At 44.4% G+C, this 25,478-nt stretch overlaps 1 pseudogene; it reads left to right on the forward strand.

The window, feature by feature from the left end:
- The first annotated feature begins 16,701 nt into the window (after positions 1-16,701).
- LOC112308773 (cell division control protein 42 homolog pseudogene) lies at positions 16,702-17,332 on the forward strand (annotated as a pseudogene).
- The last annotated feature ends 8,146 nt before the right edge of the window (positions 17,333-25,478 follow it).

A 25,478-nucleotide genomic window follows, 5' to 3' on the forward strand; every position in this document is an offset into this window, starting at 1 on the left:
ACACCAGTCAGAATGGCCAACATAAACAAATCCACAAACAAATGTTGGAGAGGATGCGGAGAAAAGGGAACCCTTGTGCACTGTTGGTGGGAATGCAGACTGGTGAGGCCACTGTGGAAAACAATATGGAATTTCCTCAGAAAACTAAAAATGGAACTGCCCTTTGACCCAGTAATTCCACTGCTGGGATTATACCCTAAGAACACTGAAACACCAATCCAAAAGAACCTATGCACCCCAATGTTCATAGCAGCACAATTTACAATAGCCAAGTACTGGAAGCAACCGAAGTGCCCATCAGCAAATGAGTGGATCCAAAAACTATGGTATATTTACACAATGGAATTCTACGCAGCAGAGAGAAAGAAGGAGCTTATACCCTTTGCAACAGCATGGATGAAACTGGAGAGCATTATGCTAAGTGAAATAAGACAGGAAGTGAGGGACAAGTACCATATGATCTCACCTTTAACTGGAACATAAGCAATAGAAGAAAAAAGCAAACAAAATATAACCAGAGACATTGAAGTTAAGAACAATCTAACAATAGCCAGGGCGGGGGTGGGGGGTGGGGGCGGGGATAGTGGGAAGAGGGTATTACAGGAACTACTATAAAGGACACATGGACAAAACCAAGGGGGAGGGTGGAGAGGGGGGAGGGAGGTGGGTTCACCTGGGGTGGGGTAGAGGGATGGGGAGAAAAGGCATACAACTGTAATTGCATAACAATAAAAAAAAAAAAAAAAAAAAAAAGAGTTGTGTCATTAGAAACTAGGGATATACAAATAAGATATAGTTCTTTCTTTCAGAAGCGCATTCTGTAAGAACAGGGACCAACAAACATTTATGAAGGGCCAGATTGTCAGTATTTCAGATTTGTGGGCCATGTGGGCTCTGTTGCAGTCACTCAGCTCCCCATAGTAGCACAAATGCCACCTCAGACAACATGTAAATGGTCGTGCAAGGCTGTGCTTCAGTAACTTTATATGTGGTAGTAAAATTTGGCTTCCATATATTTTTTATTTAAATTATTTTTTACTTTTTAATTACAGTTGACATAGGTTATTATATTAGTTTTAGGCAACACCCCAGTGATTAGACATTATATAACTTACTAAGTGGCCATCTTGATAAATCTTGCACCCGTCTGACACCATATATAGTTATTAGAATATTATTGACTATATTCCCCATGCTGTACTTTACATCCCTGTGACTGTTTTGTAACTACCAATTTGTACTTTTCAATCCCTTCAACTTTTTCACTCAGCCCTCTAACCCCCTTCCCATCTGGCAGCTTTCAAAATGTTCTCTGTATCTATGAGTCGGTTTCTGTCCTGTTTATTTTTTTAGATTCAATTGTTGATAGATATGCAATCATTGCATTTTATTGTTCATATTTTAATCTTTTTTTCCCTTCTTCTTAAAAGAAGACCCTTTAACATTTTGTGTGATACTGGTTTGGTGGTGATGAACTTCTTTAGCTTTTTTCTGGCCTTCAAAATTTCTATTGAGAAATCAGCTGACAGTTTTATGGGAGCTCCATTGTAGGTAACTAACTGCTTTTCTCCTGCTGCTTTTAAGTTTCTCTCTTTGCCTTTAACCTTTGGTACTTTAATTACGATGTGTCTTGGTATGGACCTCTTTGGATTCATCTTGTTTGGGACTCTATGAACCTTCTTGACTTGTATGACTATTTCTTTCATCAGATTATGGAATTTTTCTGTCATTTTTTCAAATAGGTTCTCAATTTCTTGCTCTCTGTCTTCTCCTTCCAGTACCCCCATGATACAATGTTGGTACACTTGAAGTTGTCCTAAAGGCTCCTTACACTATTCTCATTTCTTTGGGTTCCCTTTTCTTTTTTGCTGTTCTGATTGGATGTTTTTCACTTCCTTATATTCCCAATTGCTGATTTGATTCTCAGCTTCATCCACTTTACTGTTGATTCCTTGTAAATTATTCTTCACCTCAGTTAGAGTATCCTTCATTTTTGACTGGTCCTTTTTTATGCTGTTGAAGTTCTCACTAAGTTCATTGAGCATCCTTATAACCTTGAACTTTACATCTAGAAGATTGTTTGTCTCCATTTTGTTTGGTTCTTTTTCTGGAGGTTTGCCCTGTTCTTTTCTTTGAGACATTTTTTTTTTTAATCTCTTCATTTGGGCAGTTTCCCTGTGTTTGTTTCTGTGTATTAGGTAAAGCTGCTTTGACTCCGTATCTTGGTAGAGTGGCCTAATGTAGTAGGTGTCTTGTAGGGTCCAGTGGCACAGCCTCCCCTATCACCCATCCTGGGTACTTGAGGTATACCCATGTGTGAGCTGTGTACACCTGCTTGTTATTGTTGAGCTTTGATTGTTGTTGGCATGTCAATGGTAGGGATTTACCCCCTCAGGCCAATCAGCTGCAAGGACTGGTTATGACCACTGACCACTGACCTCCGACCACTGTGGAGAATCAGCTGTGCAAGGGCCCACCCCACAAAGCAGGACTTACTTCAGTGGGGCTCTGGTGCCCACTGAGACTGTCCCTTGAGTGTGTTGCTTGTGGAGTTTGTTGGGTGGTGGTGCTCCAATGTGGTCTGAAGCTGTTCACTGGGTGCACTGGCTCTGGGTCCTCCTAGGAGATGTAGGCCAAGGTCATCCATTGACTGTGTTCTGCTTGGGGCCAACCAGCACAAATTACAAAGCAATTTGTAGATAGTTGTTACTTGTACTATGTTTGGAGGTGCCCAGGCAGAGCCAGGCTATGAACCAAGGCCAATTACTGCTAGTGCAGGGTCTAGGGCCACTTAATGAGAGGTACAGGGCACATTGAGACCAAATGCTTCTTGTTTGAGAGATTTTACAAAAGTCTAAAGCATGAGCCAATACAGGCCATTTGTATGCAATGCCACTGGACAGCTTGAGTGACCCCATAAACTGGGTGTGGTGGGGTCTCAAGGAATCACCAGTGTGAGCCAGGTCGATGTAGACTTATATGTGGCTCCTGCCTGCCATTCTGTGGTGGGAGGGCTCATCAAAGAAACAATGGCCTCTACCAGCACTTCTGTCTGGTACAAAGTTGTCCCTCCATCTCTCACCCTGATGCCAGACAATTCAGTTCCTTTCCATATTTCTGGTGCCTTTCAAGCTGCTGCCCTAGTTCTAGAGCTCAGAGGTAATGATTCCAAGTAAATCCATCTGTGAGCCCTTTATGAAGAACTGTCTGGGACTCCAGTAGCCTTCTGTCTCACTCAGCCACAATCTCTGCTGGTTTTTACAACCAGAAGTTATGGGGACTTCTCTTCCTGGCCCTGGAACCCTGGGCTGGGGGAACTGGTGTGGGGCTAGGGCCCCTCACTCCTCAGGGGGGAACCTCTACAGCTGATATATCACTCCTGATTTTTATCTGCCACATACGGGTGTGGAGTGAGCCTGTTTCACATCTCTGGAAGTCTTAATACGGCTTCTTTAAATCTTTATTTGTAGGATGTCCATTCAGATAGATTGCAGGTGGTTCTAAATGATGATGGTTCTGTAGTTCAGCTGTAATTTTAATGTGGTTGTGAGAGGATGCACGTACCACATTTACCTATGCTGCCATCTTCACTGTAAGTCCACAAGTCTCTTGTTATTTAATGTTTTTAAAAATTTAAGTATAGTTGGCATACAATATTATATTAGTTTGAGGTGTCCAACATATTATTAGTTTGACATTTCTATACCTTGCAATGTGATTGCCCCACTAATTCTAGTAACCATCTATTACTGTGCAAACTTAAATCATAATATTATTGACTATATTTCCCTTCACCTTTTTCACCCAGCCCCCTTCTTCATTTTTCTTATATCTTTCCACCATGTGGCTATGAATGCTGAGAAAGAATATACCTACTAAGCAGGACTTCTGGTGGTAACTGGACTCAGATTTAAAAAAATAGCCCAGCAGCCATTACTACATAGGGGCCTCTCACACAAACTACACTTTCAGTGAGAAGCCACACTGAACTGCTTGCCTTTGCACTGAAGTTGCGTGCCTGCACTGTGTTTTTGCCATCTGAGCCAGCCCTTATAATGGGGTTCCTGGAATCCTATTTCAACCAATAAGACTGAGGCTTTCCTTATATGATCAGAGCTGCATATTGTGGCCAATCAGAGCAGCTCTATTCTCTCCAATCAGGGCAGTCTTTTGGACCAAACTGAGAGGATTTGGAGTCCTCATTTGCATAAGGATAGACTAATTAGGGACCAGGGGTGGGGACTTCTGTCAATATAAGCCTGCTTCCCTCTGCCTTGAGAGTGCATTTTCTCTTTCTACCAAGACTGTGGAGCATGTTTCCCTGGCTGAGCTGAATCACTGAAGATGTCTTGCCAAAATGGAGCAGACCAGAGCTGTCTCCCCAAAGAGGGGGCCTGGCCCTGACCACCTCACAGTGATGTTATTTTCACAGCCATGCTAAATCCCAATCAAGCTGTTTGGCACTGAATAAAATTTCCTTCTTCTTTGCATCCCAAATTGGGGATTCCTGTTGGTGTTGAATTGACACCAACAACCATTTGTTGACACGACCCACACAGACTCTACTTATTGATTATCGTTTTTCTTTCATGAGAATAAAAGCTCTTGAAGGCAGAGTTTTCTCCTGTTTTTCCCTGCTGTGATCACAGGGCTTAGAACTGTTCCTGGCACATGGTAGCTGCTTAGTACAGCTTTGTTGAATGAATGTCCAAGTGTGTGCCTGCACACACACTCATATTATATGACACACATGTTGTTCTGCCCCTTGCTTTTCCAACTTAACAATCTTGGAGATGATTCTTCTTAGAACATATAGAATCACTGCACCCTTTTAGGGTTGCTATGGTGTGAGTATTCATAATGTATTTAGCCAGTCTCCTTTTGGTGAACATTTTGATGGTTCCCAGTCTTTAGCCATTGCAAACAATGGTTCGGAGTGCCTGATGTCTTTGTTCATATGAGGCAGTGCACCTGTAAGATGAGTAGAGTTCCGGCATGTGCAGTTGGTACATATGTACGTTCTTGTTTGGACAGATACCACCACACTGCCCTTGGTAAAGGTCACTCCTGTTATGCTTCCCCTTGTAGTTGTTTCCCGCATCTTAATCAATGCCATGTATGAGCAAACTTCTTAATCTTTATCAACCTATGTGGTAATACATTTTATAGATTTTAATTTTTTTCCTTTGCATTTTATGTATCATTTTTCTTTCTGTCTCTTGCTCTCTGGCTTCATTCTCTCTGTGAACTACTTGTTTATATGTTTTGCTCATTAAAAAAAATTGAGTTGTCTTTTTACTTGTGGTTTACCTACCCTATTTTTTAATTTTAAGCCTTTTATATGTTAATGCTTTGTCCATAACCTGTCTTTCAAATATTTTCCCCACCCTTTCATTTGCATTTTAATATCATTTTAGTATTTTTAGCATGGATGACATTTTAAATATTTATATGGTCAACCTCATCAATATTTTTAGTTATGGTGTCTATTTTCTTTTTTTTAAAAATATATTTATTGATTATGCTATTACAGTTGTCCCATTTCCCCCCCCACTCCACTCCATCCTGCCCACCCCCCTCCCTCCCACATTCGCCCCCCGTAGTTCATGTCCATGGGTCATACTTATAAGTTCTTTGGCTTCTACATTTCCTGCACTATTTTTACCCTCCCCCTGTCTATTTTCCACCTATCATCTATGCTACTTATTCTCTGTACCTTTATCCCCCTCTCCCCCTCCCACTCCCTATTGACAACCCTCATGTTCTAGTTGTTTGCCTAGTTTGCTCTCGTTTTTGTTTTATGTGTGGTCATTAATAACTGTGAGTTTGCTGTCATTTTTACTGTTCCTATTTTTGATCTTCTTTTTCTTAGGTAACTCCCTTTAACACTTCATATAATAAGGGCTTGGTGATGATGAGCTTCTTTAACTTGACCTTATCTGAGAAGCACTTTATCTTCCCTTCCATTCTAAATGATAGCTTTGCTGGATACAGTAATCTTGGATGTAGGTCCTTGCGTTTAATCTTGGGTAATGTAATTATGATGTGCCTTGGCGTGTTCCTCCTTGGGTCCAGCTTCTTTGGGACTCTCTGAGCTTCCTGGACTTCCCGGAAGTCTATTTCCTTTGCCAGATCAGGGAAGTTCTCCATTATTTGTTCAAATAAGTTTTCAATTTTTTGTTCTTCCTCTTCTCCTTCTGGCACCCCTATAATTCGGATATTGGAACGTTTCAAGATGTCCTGGAGGTTCCTAAGCCTCTCCTCATTTTTCCAAGTTCTTGTTTCTTCATTCTTTTCTGGTTGGATGTTTGTTTCTTCCTTCTGGTCCATACCATTGATTTGAGTCCCAGTTTCCTTCTCATCACTATTGGTTCCCTGTACATTTTCCTTTGTTTCTCTTAGCATAGGCTTCATTTTTTCATCTGTTTTTCGAACAGATTCAACCAAGTCTGTGAGCATATTGATAACCAGTGCTTTGAACTGTGCATCCAATAGGTTGGCTATCTCTTCGTCGCTTAGTTGTATTTTTTCTGGAGCTTTGAAGTGTTCTGTCATTTGGGCCATTTTTTGTTTGTTTGTCTTGGTGCGTCTGTTACTTTAAGGGGCGGAGCCTTAGGTTTTCACCAGGCGGGGTAACGCTGGTTGCTGTGCTGTGACACTGTACATGGGGGAGGGGCCGACTGGGAGCAATGGCGCCCGCCTCACTCTCCTCCGGATTTCAATCTTTCACTCCGATACCCACAATCAAACTGGGCCACTCTGGTGCTGGTTCCCGAGTAAGTGGGCCTGTGCACACTCTAGGCCCCTGTGGGTCTCTCCAACAACCTCTCCTGTGAGGCTGGGAGTCTCTCCTGCTGCCGCCCCAACCCCCAGGGGCGCTTTCAATCAGAGGTTTGAGGCTTTATTTCCCCGAGCTGGAGCCCTGGGTTGCGCGGTCTGCTTCGATGCCCGCCGTTTGTCCGGTTTATCTGTGGGCGAATGTGGTGCCACAGGGTGCTACCCGCCACTCTGCCTGCCCCACTCTCCGCCACTCTGAGTCTGGCCCTCTGGGTTTATCTGTGCAAATGTGGGACCGCAGGGTCTGCTAGTGCTCGGACTGCCTGCACCATTTGTCCCACACTCTGCCAGTCTCAGTCCCGCCACAGCCACGTGAGTCCTCTCCACCCTGGTGCCCGTCTCCGCCCCTCCTACCAGTCTGGATGAATGTTTATTTTCTATTTCCTTGGTGTCGGTCCCCCTTGCTGTTCGATTCTCTGTCAGTTCTGGTTGTGCGAGGAGGCGCAGTGTGTCTACCTACGCCGCCATCTTGGTTCCTCCCTGACTATTTTCTTAACTAGAAAAGCCTTTTTCTCTTCTAAGACTATATGAAAGTATTACCTCATGTTCCTTCCTGGTATTTTTATAGTTTTTTTAAAATATAATTTTACATGTAATTAATTTTTAAGGACATGAGGATTCAGTTTAACTTTTCTCCCTTTGGTTAGCCAGTTTATTCAATGATATTTTTCCACTTTTTCCTCAATTACTGGAAATTTTCCCTTCTTATGTATTAAATTATTCTGTTTTCTTATCTTTTTTGGGACTCTATTTTGGCTCATTGATCTGTTTATGCACCAGAATCAAATTGTTTTCATTAATGTAGTTTTAAAATCTCCTTCACTATCTGATAATAGTAAGCCCAGAGGCCCTTTCTGAAATTTTTCTTGATTTCCTCTGAGCCTCTCGGTGCAAGAGAAGGCAATTTTTAGGTAGCACAGTTTCCCTCTTCTCTCTTAGTGATTAGAATGGCTAATCAGGAGTGGAATGTAGGTGCCTTGGTCCTGTTAAGGAACAAGCCTCATTTTCCTGCTAAAAGGTCAAACAAAGGTAATTGTATTTCTTCACTTCCCCAAAGTTACAAACCTGCCTGCAGCTGAAACTGTTTAAATTGTGCTCTGACTTGGGTTATCTGTAGTAGGTATGAGAGAAAGGGTAGAAACTTGAAATTACCAATTAATGTAGCAGTCTAAAGGTATACTCTTTCTACTTACCAAAAAATAACAAAATATGAAGAAAATACAAGTCAGGAGAAACATTTTCACCCTTGCAACTCTTGGAAAAGACTGGTGGAAGCGTTTCCATCAGATATTTAAGACATACTGGAAGCATGAAGCCAGGGCTAAGACAGTGAGGCTGTGACATGCAGACTGAACTAGCGTGGACTCAGCTTCCCTCTACCCCTTCCCGACATTTCGGGGGCTGCCTGCCTCAAGTCTCTGGACACTGATTCAGTGGGAGCCTGGTATGAAATTAATGTTTTGAGTGGGTGAGGCGTAGGAAGCAAAAACAGACACTTAGACATTTTTTCTTCTTGGTTTCTTTCTCATGGAATATTCCTGGCTTCTTATAGGAAAAAGCCCCCATTGTGCACCTCTGCCCTGGGCAGGTTGGCCATGGTTCCATCTACAGCCTCATCTGTCTCTGAGTGTGTGGGGAGCCCAGGTTGCTAAGCTCTGTTCCTCAGAGAAGCAGCTCTAAGACAGTCCCAGGCTCACCCCGACCCAGCCCAACCCTGACCTCACTTGGGCAGTCATGAGCACTCAGCTGGGTGCCTTAGGGTCTCCTCCCTCAAGCACCTCCTGTGGCAGAATCACTCAAACCTCATGAACAGGAAGTGAAGGTGCCCAGAACTTGGCACTTACGGGCAAGGTGAGCCCACCTCATCTTCACACACAGGCCGACAAAACACCTTTGCGTCCCTTTCTCGAAAACCACACTCATTTGTGTCTGAAATGGAGAAAGGCAGGTGAGGAGAAAGGGGATGTTCTGATTGGAATAAATAAGTTTTAGTAAGGTGGGAAGGAAGCCACCTGCTTTCAACATTACCTCAGAGCCCTCTTGGGCAGTTCGGTGTCCAGTTCACCTGATAGGTGTTTTGCAGGACCTGCCCCAGTGGTGGGGCAAGATGGGCCGATGCACCTGTAAGTGGCTTGATGTGTGGTATGTCCCCATGGATGCTGGTGCTGAAGCCACCCCAGGTGGCTCCAGCTAGCCCACTGGTTGGCTAACCATCTGAGGTTACTTCCACCCCGTTCTCTTACTCAGTTTGTGTTGTTCTTTGCAGTTAAAATGCCCTTATCTGTTGCCAGAGTTCTCCATATGTACCTCTTCTTCTCCGAGTTCCCCACTTTGTCATTGTATTAGCCAGGGTTTTCAGAGAAACAGGACCCGTGGGGCATATATAGAGATACAGAAGAGGATATTTGTTATAGGAATTGGCTTCTGCTGTTGTAGAGACCAAGAAGACCTGCAATCTGTCCTGTACAAGCTGAAGCATGAGGAAGGTGGTGGTATAATTCAGATGAGAATCGGGATACTGAAAGTCTAAGCTCCGGTCTGAGTCCCAAAACCAGAGAACCAGGAGTGCTAATATCTAAGTGCAAGAGAAGATATATGTCTCAGCTCAAAGGGAGAGAAAGAAAATTAGCCCTCCCTTGGCTTTTTTGTTGTATTCAGGCCCTTATATATTAAATGAGGCCCACCCACACTGGGGAGGGCGATCTTCTGTGCTCAGTCTATGGATTCAAATGCGAATCTCTTCCAGAAACACCCTCACAGACATCCCCAGAAATAATATTTTACCACCTCTCTGGCATTCCTCAGCCCAGCCAAGTGGACGCACAAAATTAACCATCACATTTGTCCTCAGGGAGGTCTAGTAACTTGGAGGTTGGGGTCAAAAAATGAATGTGTAACACTGCCTTCCGAGTAGACCAGCAGAGTGTACACAATGTTCTTAGCTCTAACCACACACATGCTCACCAAGCAAGGGCTCCTGCCAGCTGTGTGAGGGACATCTGCTTCATCTGGCTGTTGAGAAGACTAAATGAGATAACGTATGTAGAAATAATGACAGTTCTGGTTCTGTTTGTTTACTGTGTGTTTACTATGTGCTAGGCACTCCTTACTCAAAGTCATTTTGTGTGTGTTACTTCATTCAATCCTCACAAAACCTGTGAGATAAGCATTTCTATTACTTTTATTTTTATGGATAAATCATAGTGAAGTGCTTGGATTTAGTGAGACTAAAAAGGTGCCTGGTTCATAGAAAAATCTCAGCAAATGTGGCTGCAGCAGCCACTTTCACTAGCTTATTAAGAGCCGAGGGTGCACATTGCTTTCCAACACCATGTGAGTGGCAGCTTGCCAGCTCCATGACGCCATTGCCTTGGCAGCTTGAAATCGACTATGGTGGGAGTATTTACACCACAGAAATCAGCAAACACTACAGATCAGGATTTTTGTTGTTGTTGTTCTGAATAATCCATTTCACCAGCATGAATACTAATATTATACTCCTATTGACATAGAAATAATCTGAGAATTGGCCCCTACAGAAATCAATACACCCAAAAATGGGCCCTCTCAGATTTCTTAAATGGAGGAAACATCTTCACTAGTATGGTAATTAAACCTAATTGGGACAGTCTTTAACTCCTGTGGGAGCAGGAGAATACCTTACAGGGAAGGAACTGCTGATCAGGGGCAAATGGTTTGGAGAACTTCCAGGCCCAGGTTGGAAAGACAATGTTCATGGTCGTAAAGGCTTCTTGACAGGTAATCTGCCATCACTAGGTAAGTTGGGTCTAACTGTGACCTGCCATAGCATTTTTTTGAAAGCAAGGAACCTGCCCAATAGATCATTTGAAGGGAGCTATAAAGAGAGGGTAATTCCAGGAGGATAAGAAAGGAGACACAGCTGGCAGAGTGGCTTTGGCACAGGACAACGTAGTTCCAGTTCCATGTCCACCCCTCATGGGAACTCAGGAAAGTCACTTGGAATCTCTTCCATAAAACATGGGGTTTAATCTAGAAAGAGCTGCAGGAGCCATCCAACCCACAACTGGCCTATAGAAATGCTTTGTTCACAGAATCCTCTAAAGACTATAAATCACCACACCAACGTGATTGCCTTGATTTCATGGTAACATTCCTCCTTACTTTAGTGTGAAAGAGAGTGTTGTAGGGAAGAAGTTTACTTGGTGTTTGGATGTAATGACAACCAAGCAGAGAAAGAAGAAACCGACTGTGTGCAACTCTTGTATATCAATCAATCGAATGTGTCCTGAGGAACCGTAATTATCAATTCTGGGCCACCTCCATCTCTTGCACACACTCCTGCTTGTTGGTGATGATTTGTAATCATTTCCCTGCCACCCCCACCCACAGATTATGAGATTGATTATGAGATATTTTTGAGGGCAGAGCTTAAATTGTATTCAATTCTTCACTGAATCCTACTATGTGCTTCAAAGGAGATCAGAGGCAGATGAGACAAAACCCTTCAGATGGGCGCTTACTGGGAGGAGGTGGCAGAGAGGAAAGTGTGGGAGCCAGCAGGAGGCAGGGTGTGATGGGCTGCACTCCCTGGTGAGGTGCAGGCCAAAAGGGCCATTGAAGTTCAGAAGAGGTGGGGGTCAGTAGGGGTCAGGGGGGTTGAAAAACACACTGGAGGTGACTTGGGACTGAAAGTGACAATAATATGAATAATGTGACTTCACAGGGAGAAACTCAGTAGAGACATGGCTCCTATGCCCACAAGAACTTTGGATGCATTTGGAAGTGGGAACTGGAACCCCTGGGCCATGGCAGAAGTAAAGAGATGTCAGTGATATTAGAACTTTCCAAAGCAAGGTGAGCAGCAAGTCTAAATAAAGCACAATGCACAGGCTGAGCTGGGTTGCCAGGCCAGAGCCCTACCAAAGCTCAGCCTACCATAGACTCCATGTTTAGAGGGGGAGCAGACTGTGGAGGGCATGCTGTGCTCTGCTCTAGGGTGGGCTGGCTGCCTAGAGAGGCGCATGCCATGCTGGAGGAGCTGTGTTCATGTTACAGCATTTGAGATGCAACCTGAGGCCCTGAATCCCTGGGCTTGGGGCCCTGGCCATGCCGAACAAACAGGGAGCACTATTCCCTGGCCTTTCTACTGCCTAACGCCAGAAGCAGGCTCTATAGTCCAGGTGCCTCTCAGTGGGTGCTCGGGTAGTCCCAACCCCTTCACACAGGTAATGAGTACCCATCTGGAGGGTGACAAAAAAGAAAAAAATGTCATTCCATTGGTGTGTCCCTGCTGGACTCTAGCATGAGGCCAGTGCTAGGGCTAATGGATTTGAAGGTTGTTTCTAACACTGAAATTCTGCTTTTCTGTAAAAGTGCATTTGTGATGGCTAGAGGAATTTATAGGCCAAGAATCCAGAAAGAGCAAGTCCTGTGATGGAATGCAGGTGAGTTTGCCAGGTGCACCCGAAAGCCTTCCGATGCTTCCAGACTGGAACCTGCCTCACCATGGTGCCCCTGGGACTAGAGTGGTGCACCTTTTGTACAGCACTTTCCACGTGGAAAGGACCTTTGACCATCTGTGCCTAAGCTTCTCTCTCCCCAACTGTCCTGGAAGCTCCCAAAGGAAGGGCCACTCCTTTCTCTTCTGTGCACCACACCCCTAACCAACCCACTGCCCCTGAGCACAGTGCTTCCCACGGAGAAGGCACCCCACTGAGACTGGGGAACAGAATTAAGGTGGGGCATAGAGCAAGCCACCTGATGTCTCTCCTTCCAGCCACTCTGCTTACAGCACTCTGTGCCCAAGTGTAAGAAGTTTTAGTCCCCAGGATGGGAACATCAGAAAAATGGCCCCATGACATGCTTCCTTTGGAGGAGGAGCGTGCAGCCCAGGAAGATGGCCATTCCCACCAGCTCAGATGTTTCTCTCCCTGAAGGTGGCTTCCACCAAGGCAGCCAGATCTGCAGAAGATTTTGGCTCTCATGGCCTCCTTGGGGAAGAAGAGCTGGTCCTCTCAGTTGGCTTAATTTTGAAATGCTAATTTGGTACAAACAGGACCCACCAAGAGCATCCAAGTTAAAGGTTGATCTGCTCCTGACAGTTCCTTATATTTGATGCTGTCTTATCTTCCCTGGAAAGAGCACTCCTCTGAACTTAGAATTTGTCCCTTGTGGTGTTGAAGATAATCTTTCTCATTAGAAGTAAATTATAGACATCCATGTCAGCTTGTGGAAGGTATGATCCTGAAAAGAGAGCATATGTTAATTGAATGTTTATACATTGAGTAACTGTATATGCACGTAAAGCTCCTTCCCTCAACCAGTGGGGTGTGTGTGTGTGTGTGTGTATGTATGCAGATTTTTGTAGCCATGACACCTTTCCCCAGGGAAATGTGTTGGGGAGCCTGCCTGGAGCCCAAGAGGAGGCTGGGGCAGAGGCTGAAACAGCACTCTGAAGTCTGTTCCTCTCTCTCTCCTTCCACAGGAGACTGTGAGTGAAATCTTGGCATGCTTGGGTCCTCGGAAGGAAAACCATTAGTTTGAAGAAGGTTTACAATTATTAATCTTTAAGACATGATTCAAGTGTAAATTGCTACTCTCACAAGAAGCATTCCCCCATGTTCCATGCCAGGAGTTTGGGTTTCAAGGCAAACCATGTGCTCTACCTGCCTAACCAGAGGAGGTAGAGCGATTGTGCCTCTCCAAGCAACAGATCCCTCCCAGGGATCCATCCCTTTCTCCCCACTTTCCTCAAGTAATGCCTCTCTGTGCCCTTTTGTCCAGTTGTCCACCCTTACCCCAGACTGTCCCAAGTGACTCCATATGGCCTGAACATGCCCTCAGCTCCCCAGTCTCTCCAGCTCCAGACCTTCCTTGGCATCTGTGGTAGGGAATCTAGGCTTTGGGGAGCAGATGCACCTCCAGAAGGGCTCAAGGAACCCCTGTAAATGAGGCTAAGTCCCAAGTGTGTTCCAAGCATGGCCAGGGCAGGGGCAGGGAAGTATCTGTCCAGCCCTTTCTCGGATACCTCCCCAACGCAGGATGATTACAAACCAGTGAGCAGCTCTCTCTCCACAAGGGGATTTGAGTCTGATTGTGAGGTTCGCTTCTCTCCTCAGTTGCCACTGAATTCACCAGAGAGATGGCAGCATAGGAAAAAATCATGTGTCCTAGCTGAAAACGGGGAAGGGTGAGACCACCAAGCCAGAGTTCTGAGGAATGTTTGCAAGATGCTATGAGACGGCAAGGAAGGGACAGCTTGGCCGTGAGTGTGGAGGGAAAGGGGAGGGGTTGCTTTCTTCACTTCCTAGATGCAGGCCTGCATGGGCCTTGGGCTGCCAATGGGTGTTAGAGGTTGAGTTGTGTCTCCCCAAATCCCAAACTTAAGCTTTGAAGACCTAACTAGTCCCTGGTACCTCAGAATGTCACCTTATTTATATATAGGACTTTTACAAAGGTGATCAAGTTAAAATAAGGTCATTAGGGTGGGCCCTCATTCAATATGACTGAGGCCCACCTAAGAAGGGAAAATTTGGACACAGGACACACATGGAGGGAGAAGGCCACATGAAGATGAAGACAGCCATCCACAAGGGAAGGACAAGGGCAGGGAGCAGGCCCTCCCTCGCAGCCCCCAGGAGGGACCAGCCCTGATGACACTTTGATTTTGGACTTCAGCCTCCAGATCTGTGAGATGGCGCATTTCTCTTATTAAAGGCACCGGTTTGCAGGACTTTGTTCCAGCAGCCTGTGGCCAGAATGGTGACATGCTGAGATTGGGGCTTCTGTGGGGGCAGTGCAGGAGTCGCCAGGGCATGGGGCTGAGGGGCTGCTGACAGCAGCTTCCCCATACTGACCAGCACAGACAGCCTGGCTGCTCCCCTCTGTCTCAGGGCCTCCCTTCATCTTCCCAGGTGATTGGATTCCCCATCCAGCAAGACAGAAGGAGTCCTGGTCTGATAACCGGTACATGCCAAATACAAACTGGAGCCCCAAACCGAGAAGTTAATGCGATTCTTTACTAAAGGTTTTCTTGTGGGAGGTGGGGGGAAGCAAATGTCTTAGGCTGCACAGTTTCTTGTAGTTAATGTTGCCTGCCCTTCTCTCCACTTCCCTTCTCTCCTGAAGTCCCACATGACACGGCAGCTGCTCAAATATCTCTCACTCTCCTCCCATTTTTTTTTTTTTTCTAAAACAACCCCTGCTGCACTGGTTCTTTCTTGCTTCTCCCACCCTTTTCTTCAGGATCTTGCAACTTCCTTCCCCATTTTGTGTATTGTCACCCCCACCTCCCAGCATTGGCAAAGTTATATTGTTTCTTATTAGGTCAAATTAGCTTCTCTTAGCTTTTTCCTAATCTCTTCTCCAAATGGAAAAACAAAGGCAGGGCCAGAGAAGAGTCCTTCCTCATTTTCCAAGAGGAGGTTGCAAAGATATCATTTAATATATACATGAATGATAAAACTGATAATAGAATAATTACTAAAGTCACTTCATATGAAATTACCCATGCTACTCCTCAGAGTGCACTGATTAAGACACATTTTGAATTTGAAGCTCATCCTAATCAGAAAATAGACTAAACAGCTAGGCTTCATGTGGCTAGTATAAGTAATACACCTAAATTTATGTTGATTAGTGGATATGGTATAAGCAATGGGATTCATATCATTAAGGCCAGTGTAAGGGCTAAGATTGATGCACTAATACATGTTAATATTAACATTGACAATTCTAGCCATCATAAAGACTCCTGGGTAATCACATATATAATAAGTACACACACACACACAGGTATACAGTTGACCCTGGAACAACATGGGGTTTGGGAAATTGACCTCCTATGTATAACTTTTGATACCCCCCAAATTAGCTACTAATAGCCTATTCTTGACTGGAAACCTTACCAATAACATAAACAGTTGATTAATACATATTTTGTATGTTATATGTATTATATTCTGTATTTTATAATAAAGTAAGCTAGCAAAAATAAAATGTTATTAAGAAAATCATAAGGAAGAAAAATGTATTTATAGTATTTATTGAAAAACAACTGTGTGTCTCTCCTTGAATAAATTATTTGGAATTCTTCTGCAAAAAAAAAAAAAAACCCGAAAAGAAAAACAACTGTGTATAAAGTGGACCCACACAGTTTGTATCCATGCTGTTGAAAGGTCAACTGTATATACCTGTTAATCCCAGTCACTTAGGAAAAATACAAAATGTACATTTTTCTTTGTGTAGTCCTGAAATATCTGTGCAGAAATACTCGCGATTTCATTCAGAACTCTGCACTTCCCAAACCACATGCACATGTCAATTCTATCAATCCCACAACCTCTCCTACTGGCTACTGTCACTGCCAAGGTTTCCTTTACAACATAGGTTTGTTTTTTGATGTCACATATGATACACTACCACAGAAAATATACAGAGAAGCTAAAAAAAATTTATTCTACTAAGAGAGCACTATGGATATTTTTGTACATATCCTCTCAAATTTGTTGTATTCAAATACACACATGAATATCTATCTATGTATTTATCTATCTATAAAAATACATTACACAAGTGGGATTAAACACGTACTATGTATTTACAAAAATGGTATTAAATGCATAGTTTTTTGTAATCCCTTCCATCTTTCCATCTCAATACACTATTTGTAGCATCATTTTCAAAGAATATTTTGATGACTGTGGAAGTGTCCTAGGCAAGTAATTGTCTTCATGAGGAGGAGGAGTTAGAGTCAGTGGCCTTGTCACACTGACACATAAGTGCTCATGAAATAATTACTCAGCACTGCCTATGCCTTGGCAGAGAAGCTAGAGTCATCATTGGATTTGAAATATCTAAAGTGAATAGAAAACTGTCTCAGCGATGTAGACAATAAAGTGCATTGTTGTGGGCGATGGTGCCTTTGGTAAAACATGTCTCCTGATATCCTACACACAAACAAATTTCCATCTGAGTGTGTACCGACTGTGTTTGACAATGCAGTCACAGTTATGATTGCTGGAGAGCCATGTACTCTTGGACTTTTTGATACTCCAGGGCAAGAGGGTTATGGCAGGCTATGGCCACTGAGTTATCCACAAACAGATGTATCTCTAGTCTGTTTTCCAGTGGTCTCTCCATCCTCATCTGAAAATGTGAAAGACGAGTCAGTGCCTGAGATAACTCGCACTGTCCAAAGACTCCTTTCTTGCCTGTTGGGACCCAAATTGACCTCAGAGCTGACCTGTGAGCTCCTGAGAAACTTGCCAAGAAAAAACAGAAACCTATCACTCCAGAGATTGCTGAAAAGCTGGCCTGTGACCTGAAGGCTGCCAAGTATGTGGCATGTTCTGCACTCACACAGCAAGGCCCAGAGAATGTGTTTGACGAAGCAGTATTGGCTGCCCTGGAGTCTCCAGACCACAGAAGGGCCGCGGGTGTGTGCTGCTTGAACATCTCTCTGGACCCCTTTCTGCACAGTTGGTGTCGGCATCATTCTAAAAGCAATATTTAAGTCAAACTGAAGATTAAAAATTAAAATTTGTTTTTGCAATAATGACAAATGCCCTGCACCTCCTCATAGCACTTGTGTGAAACAAGGCCCATAGGTAGGGTCCCTACCCCCCTCTCAATACTAGTTAATTTTGAGTATTTGTATATTGTCAGAAAAGTGGTCAGTACTAGTTTTTGATCTGTTGTTTGAAAAAAATTTGTTTGTTTGTTTGTTCAAGAGCCAGACATACTGTGATGATTCTGCAGCAGACTGATCTGGGTGGTTGAAGCAGCTCGAGAGTTCTGCTTGGGAGAGTGATCTGGGACATCCAGTTTTTGTTTTTTCTTTCTTTTTTTTGGCAAGGGAGTGTGTGTGGGGTTTGTTTTTATTTAGTCATCTTTTAAAAATTCATTAACCATTGAACAGCCCTTTAGGAGAGGGGCTTGGAGTGATTCCACATTTGGCTTCCTAGACCTAGTTTAGAAAGCATGTTCCCTGCCTGGTGCTCTTAGGGTAGTAAATGCCTCATTTAATGACACACTCCTTTTTGAAAGTTGCCTTTTCTCTCCACCCTTGAGTAGGTTCAGTGTTTGATGAAACGTGTGAAAGTGGGGTGGAACTGTCTTGGCCCCACTCTTCTCTAGGAGGCACTATAAATGCCACTGACTTCTGTGGAAATTTGTTAGCCATTTGCTGATTTTTTTTGAAGTTAATCTCTAACTTCTTTCACTGATAAATGAAGAAAAGTATTTCACCTCTTGAAAAATACCAAATGGGTTGAGTACATAATTTAAAAAAAACAATATTTTTTCCTTGTCAATCATGGTCTTATATGATTAGCATAGATGTGCAGCTTAATAGTGCATGATATGGTGTTCTAGAACACAGCTGAAGACCTGGTATATGTGAGGTGTGGTGCTAGAAGACAGACATCTGTGGAATGATGCACATACCCTTTCAAGTTATGAGGACGGAGACCTGCTTCATGAAGAAGGTAGGGGTGGGGGGGGTGGAGAGAACATTTAACAACATGAGGACCAGGCAGGGGAGTTTCCCAATTTCCGTTTTGCATGAGGAACCCTAGAGCAGCTGGCTGAGGCTCTGTAGTTTAAAAAAAATTGTGGACAGAGTCTTATGAAGACTCTTCATAAGTGTTAATAGGGATTTTATCAGCTTATTTTGGTTGCAGTTTTCAATTTTTTAAAAATGTTTAGGCAATCTCTACTTTCCCCAAATCCTAATTCTTGTAGATTCATTAGTGTTGAACCAATGCTTTCTATGTCTCAATCCTTTGCATATGCATTATTTTCAGGAATATTAAACAAACAAACAAACAAAAACCTTCACAGAAAAAGATGATTATTGATGGGTTGAGTAAAACATCAAAGATTTCTCAAAGAGAAGAGCTAGCTCATTTGGAACACATTGTAATGACTCTATCGGAGGGATTTGGATCATGAGAGAGTTGTCCTTAACTGAGTTGAAACATGATGTTCTCCAGCAACTCTGGTACCTCTGGCTTGTAGACTCATTTTTGAGTTGACAAGTTCCATGTCCCACAGGGAGCTGCCCAAGGTTGCTAATGAGGGCATGTGTGAGTCTGGAGGGCCTCCTGAGGGAGTTCCAGTGAAGACTTCAGGCTTGTTTTATGGACACACCCACACTTTAGGGAACTTTTCAAACTAAACTTTCTGAGATTTATGTATCACCACACAAAAATTTCCCTTGACTTAGATGACCAAGAGGGAAAACAATACTATTTTTCAAGTTGAATGTCTTGGCTCAGAGAGCAGTGGCTGAGGAAATACTATGAACAGAGCAGAATCATATAGATGTCACATGCCTTGGTCGAGGTCAGAGGCAGACCTCCAAGGCTGCTGCCTGACACAGGTTCTTCATGATGGCCATGGTAGAGGTTAAGATTGGGGTGGTATAGGCACTGAATGTCTTCATAAATGCCCCAGAGGCTGAAAACTGTGGCTGAGATATCTGGCATTCTTAAACATTCCAGGCAGTTCAGGGGCTTGGGATGAGCCCATTTTGAATTTAAGGAGTGAATTTAAGGAGAAAGACATAATGATCTTCTGGAATGCCCCATAACCCAACCTGGACCCCTGTGCTCTGTGATTGGAGAAAGGAGGCACCTGCAGGCTGGCAGTTCCCTCCTCCCCACCTCCACCCGTCTCAGAGTGACTCACAGTCCACTGAGGTCCTCTCATTTGGGCGACTGATTTCTTGTGATACAGAGAGGCCCTCTGCCCTGCCTGCTCAGTGGGTTCTTTCACATCTTTCCTGTCAAGTAGGAAATGCAGGCAGGGCTGCTTAAGCTGTACAGTGGCATGACCCATACTGTCAATCTTCATTAGTACAGGAATCATCTTGTAACTGTAGTGAGTCGTGTTGAGAAATATGCCCTTAAATGCCAGTCCTGTGTCACACATCAAAGTAGATTTGATTTACTGATGCTGGGATCGGTCTTTGCCTTCCCTGACCCCTTTGTGCTCTAGGAATTAATATTTCCATCTAGATTTTCACCTCCCTGACCTCCACAGTTACTAATATTTTTGATCAAGGCTAACACTATACTAAGAGGTTTAGTTCCACTTTTGGGTGGCATGAGAGATCTGCCTGGGTGTATGATGTCCTTGAGGTGAGATGTGGGCTCCCCTGGCCCACACCTTCGCCAACACCCAGCATGTTTGCTGGGGGCATGCTCTGCTTCTTCTCCTACAGGTTAACCACCATGAAGCTGGGAGTCCGGTTCCTACTAATATGCTCAACAGCTTGTTGGTTCTACCTCCTTGAACAGGCGAATTATAAAAGAGAACACTTGATCTTTAGGTCAAAAGGCCCTAATTTTTAATGTTCTAAAATTGTAATAAAATACACAATATAAAATTTACCATCTTAGCCATTGTGGACAGCTCAGTGGCATTAAGCACAACCATGTCGTTGTGCAACCATCACCACCACCCAGCTGCAGAACTCTTCATCTTGCCAAAGTGCAAATCGGGACCCATTACAGAACTCCTCATTCTCCCCATCGCCTGGCAACCACCACGCTACCGTCTGTCTCTATGAATCTGATGACTTTAGGTAGCACATATAAGTGGAATCCTACAATATTTGTCCATTTATGACTAGTTTATTTCACTTGGCATAAAATCTTCCAGGTTCATCCACATGGTAGCATGTGTCAGACTTTCCCTCTGTTTTCTGGCTGGGTAATATTCCACTGTATGTATATTCCATATTTTGTTTATCCATTCATCTATCCACACACACTTGTGTTTCTCCCATCTTCTGACTCTTGCAAGTAATGCTGCTATGATCACGGGTATACACATATGGCCCTGGTTGTTGTTATCAAACATTTTTGCTTTGAGATAGTTGCAGATTTGCAAGCAGTTGTATGAAATTATACAGGTGCACGTGTATGTAATCTTATCACTTATGTAGACTCATTGTTCTGCCATGAAAATCAAGGTACAGGTCAGTTCCATCATCATAAAGATCCCTTGTGTTGACAGACCCCGAAGTTCAGCTCCAGATTTCATGGTCCATTTCTAAAGGGTGACAAGAAATCACATAGCTGAGTCCCCCTCTGGTGATGTCCTGCTCCAGGTTTCCAGCTGACCCCAGAAGTGGAGCATCGGAGGCACCTGGACCTAGGTAATGGCTCCTCACTGCAAGCCTAAGTAAGCTGTGGCCTCCAGGGTGGTGAATGGGGAAAAGGACAGGGCACCTCAGCCAATGCCCTCACATCACATCCTTGTCCTGCTGAACAACCACCATGCTTATGCCATCAATCACCACACTGCTAGTCAAAGCCCGACCAACATGGCCATGCAAATAAAGTGCTTCACTAGAACAGTGCTGCCAATAGGAATAAAATGGGAGCCATGCATATCATTTTCAATTTTAAAGTAGTCACATTGAAAGTCAAAAGACATGCTTGAAATTAATAACACATTGTGTTTAATCCAATATACGCATAATATTATCATTTAAACATGAAATCAGTGTAAACATTTTCAGTGAGGTATTTTACATCCTTTTTCTCATACTATATCTCTGATATCTGGTGCATATTTTGCATGAATAGTGCATCTCTGTTTGAACTAACCACATTTTAGGGGCTCAATAGCTAGGTGTTTTGGACTGCGTACATTTAGAAGCAAATTCTGTGCAATCGAGCTCTGTGACGGCTTGTTGTCTGAGGAGCTTGTCAGAACAACAATTGCACTGATGTGAGCATCTGCTGTGATCAGCACTCAGCTAAGCCATGCATTGGGCCAGCTAGTAGCGAGGAATATACCAGGCTTGCTCTTAGGATTTTGTTACCTTGGGAACCTGCTGCTTATCAGCAGCCTCACTTGGTCTACCTGTTCAGTGGCCCTGATATCAGAACTTGTATAGAGGACCAGAGAATAAGGAGTTGGCCCAGATATGCATGTTGACAACTTGGGACAAGGCGGAGGCAAAGCTAGCTGGTGATAGCTTTTGAAAGAACTGCAGTGGAATTCCAGACTGTTGGAAAGGAGTAGAACTCTGCACCTTCGTACAGTTCCAGGTAGAACTTGGAAGTTGATATAGTTTCCTGGACCCAAGGGGCTTGGGCTCCCATGTTAACCACCTGGTATGACCTCACAGGGGCTCCAGCATGAGGGCAGCCCCTCTCTGTCCCTAGCATTCTTCTGCCCCAGCATTCCTCCCAGGAGTTGGCACTGCCATCCACTTCCAGCCACCTCAGGAGATAGCTGGAATGCCAGCACCCTACAGGCATCCTTTGTCAGCTAAAAGCACCACAGAAATGGGTGTTTGGATAAAAAGTCCTCTGTGTGTTGTAGGCTGGGACAATGTCTATCACAGCCTACTCTTTCATTACAGGCATTTTTCTCTATATGCTTAATGCGCCTAGAGAGAAGTGTAGATTTTCTGCAAAATATATGCTTTACTGGGTTTGCACACTGGGTGCTCTTCTAGGAAAGGCTGCTATTCAGTGTCTGACCCCCACTCCTTGTCCTCATCCTCTCCTCCACCAAGCACATGAATAGAACACTTTGATCTCCTGGAACAAAAAGTGTGTCCAGAGGGAGTTTGTATATTTTGCATATGGGATGAAATACATTATTATGGTTAATTTCACCCGTTTCATTTTACTTTTTTAATGTGGCTACTTGAAAGCTACCTCTGTGGTTTGCATTGTGTTTCTGCTGTGCAGCTCTTCTCCAGTGGCTGCTGGACACTGTGGCACCCTGGACTGGGAGTCATGACACCTGCCTGTAATGCTATCTGTCGCACTAACCAATCTGAAGGCTTTGAGCACATCCCTCCTCTGGGCCTCATTTTCCTCATCTGTGTAATAGGAGAGTTGAACTAGATAATGTCCAAATCACCTTTCAACTTCTCTGCTACCCAAATGATGTGGGTAATTGAGAAAGAAATGATGGTTTGGCACAGCCAGCCTCTGCTTCTGCAGAAAGACAAGGTTCACAGACACCCTGTTCTGATCAGAAGTTAAACAGCACAGTATTGGTAAATGGACATGGTATTGTGCTCAGTTTTTTCATTATTCATTAGCCATCTCCCAGCTGAATTCCCTGAGGACTCTTCTCTCTTTGGAAACCTGAGCTCCTGAGTCTCATCACAGCCCTGCCCAGGAGGTGCCCTGAGCCTGAGAAACCCTCCTTGCAGACACCGCAAATGCAGCACCCTACTCTCAGAAATGCATCCCAGGACAAGCAAGCAAAGGCATTAACTGCCTCTTCCAGGAATTCTACAGAAATCTTTTAAGAAATGGAAGGGGTGGTTGCATCTGGGCTCTTGAATTGTTTATGCCTGTAAACACTGAAATAAATATTTAAACCCAGCAAATAGAGAGCCAAAATTACTCACAGACCTCTCTTCTGCATCACAGAGGCCCACAACTGGTCCCTCGTTCTGCTTCCCTTTGCAGCTGGCCAGCATTCCCTTTCTTGCTTGTCACTTCCTTGCCTTACAAGCCTTAGACAGTTTTCTCTTTCTTGGGGACGAAGTCTGGTATTCTAGTGTTTCCCCTACTCTTGCCCCCATGGGTTCCCCGGCCCAGGCTCCCCTCTGCCATTCTTCCAGGTGACTCTCCTTTCCCCAAGTCAGTCCAGCCCAACTCCCATCCTAGGCTCCCTGAGGTCCCCTCAGCTGGGAAGGCCCTTTCCTCCAGTCACAGCCTCTCTGTGTTTATACCACTTCGTGCTATCCAACATCAGCTGATAGGATGCAGGATTCCTCCATAATAGCTAATAAAGTGCTGGCTACCCTTCACTGTGGGCTTATTGTGTGACCTGTGCTGTTTCTGTCTTACCTCATTCTACCCTCCAGCACCCATCCCTGTGGGAACTGTCACTCAGGGAATGGCAGTGGACCTCAGCCAGTCCGCCCTGGAACCTACACAAGTCACCTGATGCTGACTCCTGCCTTGTCAAGACCTGTGGCTCTTTCCTCATCATTCCTGTGTGACTTTTTTTTTCTCTATCATAGCACTTGTATGAGCAGGCTCACCAGCCATAACCAGGTTCCACAGACTGGAGGTTGGGAGGAGGGAGTCTTAACAACAGAAGTTCATTGTCTCACGATTCTGGAGGCTGGAAGTCCAAGATCAAGGTGTCCGCAGTGTTGGTTTTTCATGAGGCCTCTCTCCATGGCTTGCAGACTACTGTCTTCTCCTTCTGTCATCACATGGCCTTTCCTCTGTGTGTGTATGTGTCCTGATTTCCTCTTCCTATAAGGATACCAGTCAGTTTGGATTAGAGCCCATACTGATGATGTCATTTTAACTTAATTACCTCTTTAAAGACCTTTTCTCCAAACAGTCATATTCTGAGGTGCTGGGGGGTTAAGACTTCAACATATGAATTTTTGGAGACACAATTCAGCCCACAGCAGCACCAATCACAGCCCACCTGAGACTGCAGTGGGTTAGGTGAGTGCCTGTTTCTGCTCCGGGATACAGAGGCTGTGTCTGATCCAGCCTTTTATCCTCCTCAGTGCTAAATCCAGCTCTGCACTTTGCAGGAGATACTCCCACTTATAAGCAAATCTGGACCTCAAGGGCCAAGATTGCCAGGTGCTCTCTGTGTCCAACAGGAGGATGAGGATGTCTTTTTTCTTATTCGAGAGCTTCATCTGCATGATGAACAGAGGAATATAGTCAATGGCTCTGCTTCTAGCTGGAAAGGAATCTTAGGAGGCCTGGGGATCTGATGGGGTTTGAATGTGGTTCTCAGGTTCAGGAGAGGGTGGTCTGGAGGCTGAGCTCCAGGTGAAGGAGATAGTATGCATTTATGTATTAAAAGTGAAGGGGGCATGTGGGTTTGCAGGCCGCTACGATGCCTGGGATATACCTGTGTGTAAGTTCATGGCAGTGAGGGAGGGGCTTCCCCCATGGGGAAATGAGAACATGCAGGCTGAGGGCTGCATTTGCCTGATCAATACTGTGTTTTCATCTCCCAACAGGAGCCTCCAGACTCAATGGCAAACCCATGACATGACAGAGCATGTGCCCTACCAACTCCTTTACTCGCCAGTTGGCAGATGAGGAAGGTGCACTGAGCCCTCCACAGGGCTTCAGCTGGCACGACCACCTGGAATTAGATACTGGAGGCAACTCAATGATTCACAGGACAAGGGACAGCTCACATGTGACCAACTCCACATCCTCAAATCAACAAAGGCTATTCAGGTCATCAGTTTAAAACCATCTTCATGTGTGTCTGTCTAGAGAAGTGCATTCCAGTGGCAGCTGTAGTGCCAGGGGCTGTCATACAGCTGGGAGGCCAGATGCAGTCAGGGCAGAAAGAACTTAGCAACAAGGACACATGACCGCTTTGGACTTGCAGTTAAAGAAAGGTTGGATACATGTTCATGAAGCTCCATCAGCATTACAATAGAGGGTCTGGGAGAAAAAGGCAGAAGACTGTAAGGATACAGAAAATGAGGCAGGACTCTGTTACAGCAACATTTTGGAAGGTGTAAGGATTATGGATAAATGATAGCTATAGCAGATGCAGGAAACTCATTGTTGACCCTGAGTGAGGAAAGATGAAAAGCAGTACCGTTTCTACCCAAGAAGCCTCCAAAGGCTCAGGAATGGCAGCACCATGTGCCTCTAGAAGGGAAGGTCCAAAAG

The sequence above is a fragment of the Desmodus rotundus genome, chromosome 9, assembly GCF_022682495.2.
Source record: "Desmodus rotundus isolate HL8 chromosome 9, HLdesRot8A.1, whole genome shotgun sequence".
NCBI lineage: Eukaryota > Metazoa > Chordata > Mammalia > Chiroptera > Phyllostomidae > Desmodus > Desmodus rotundus.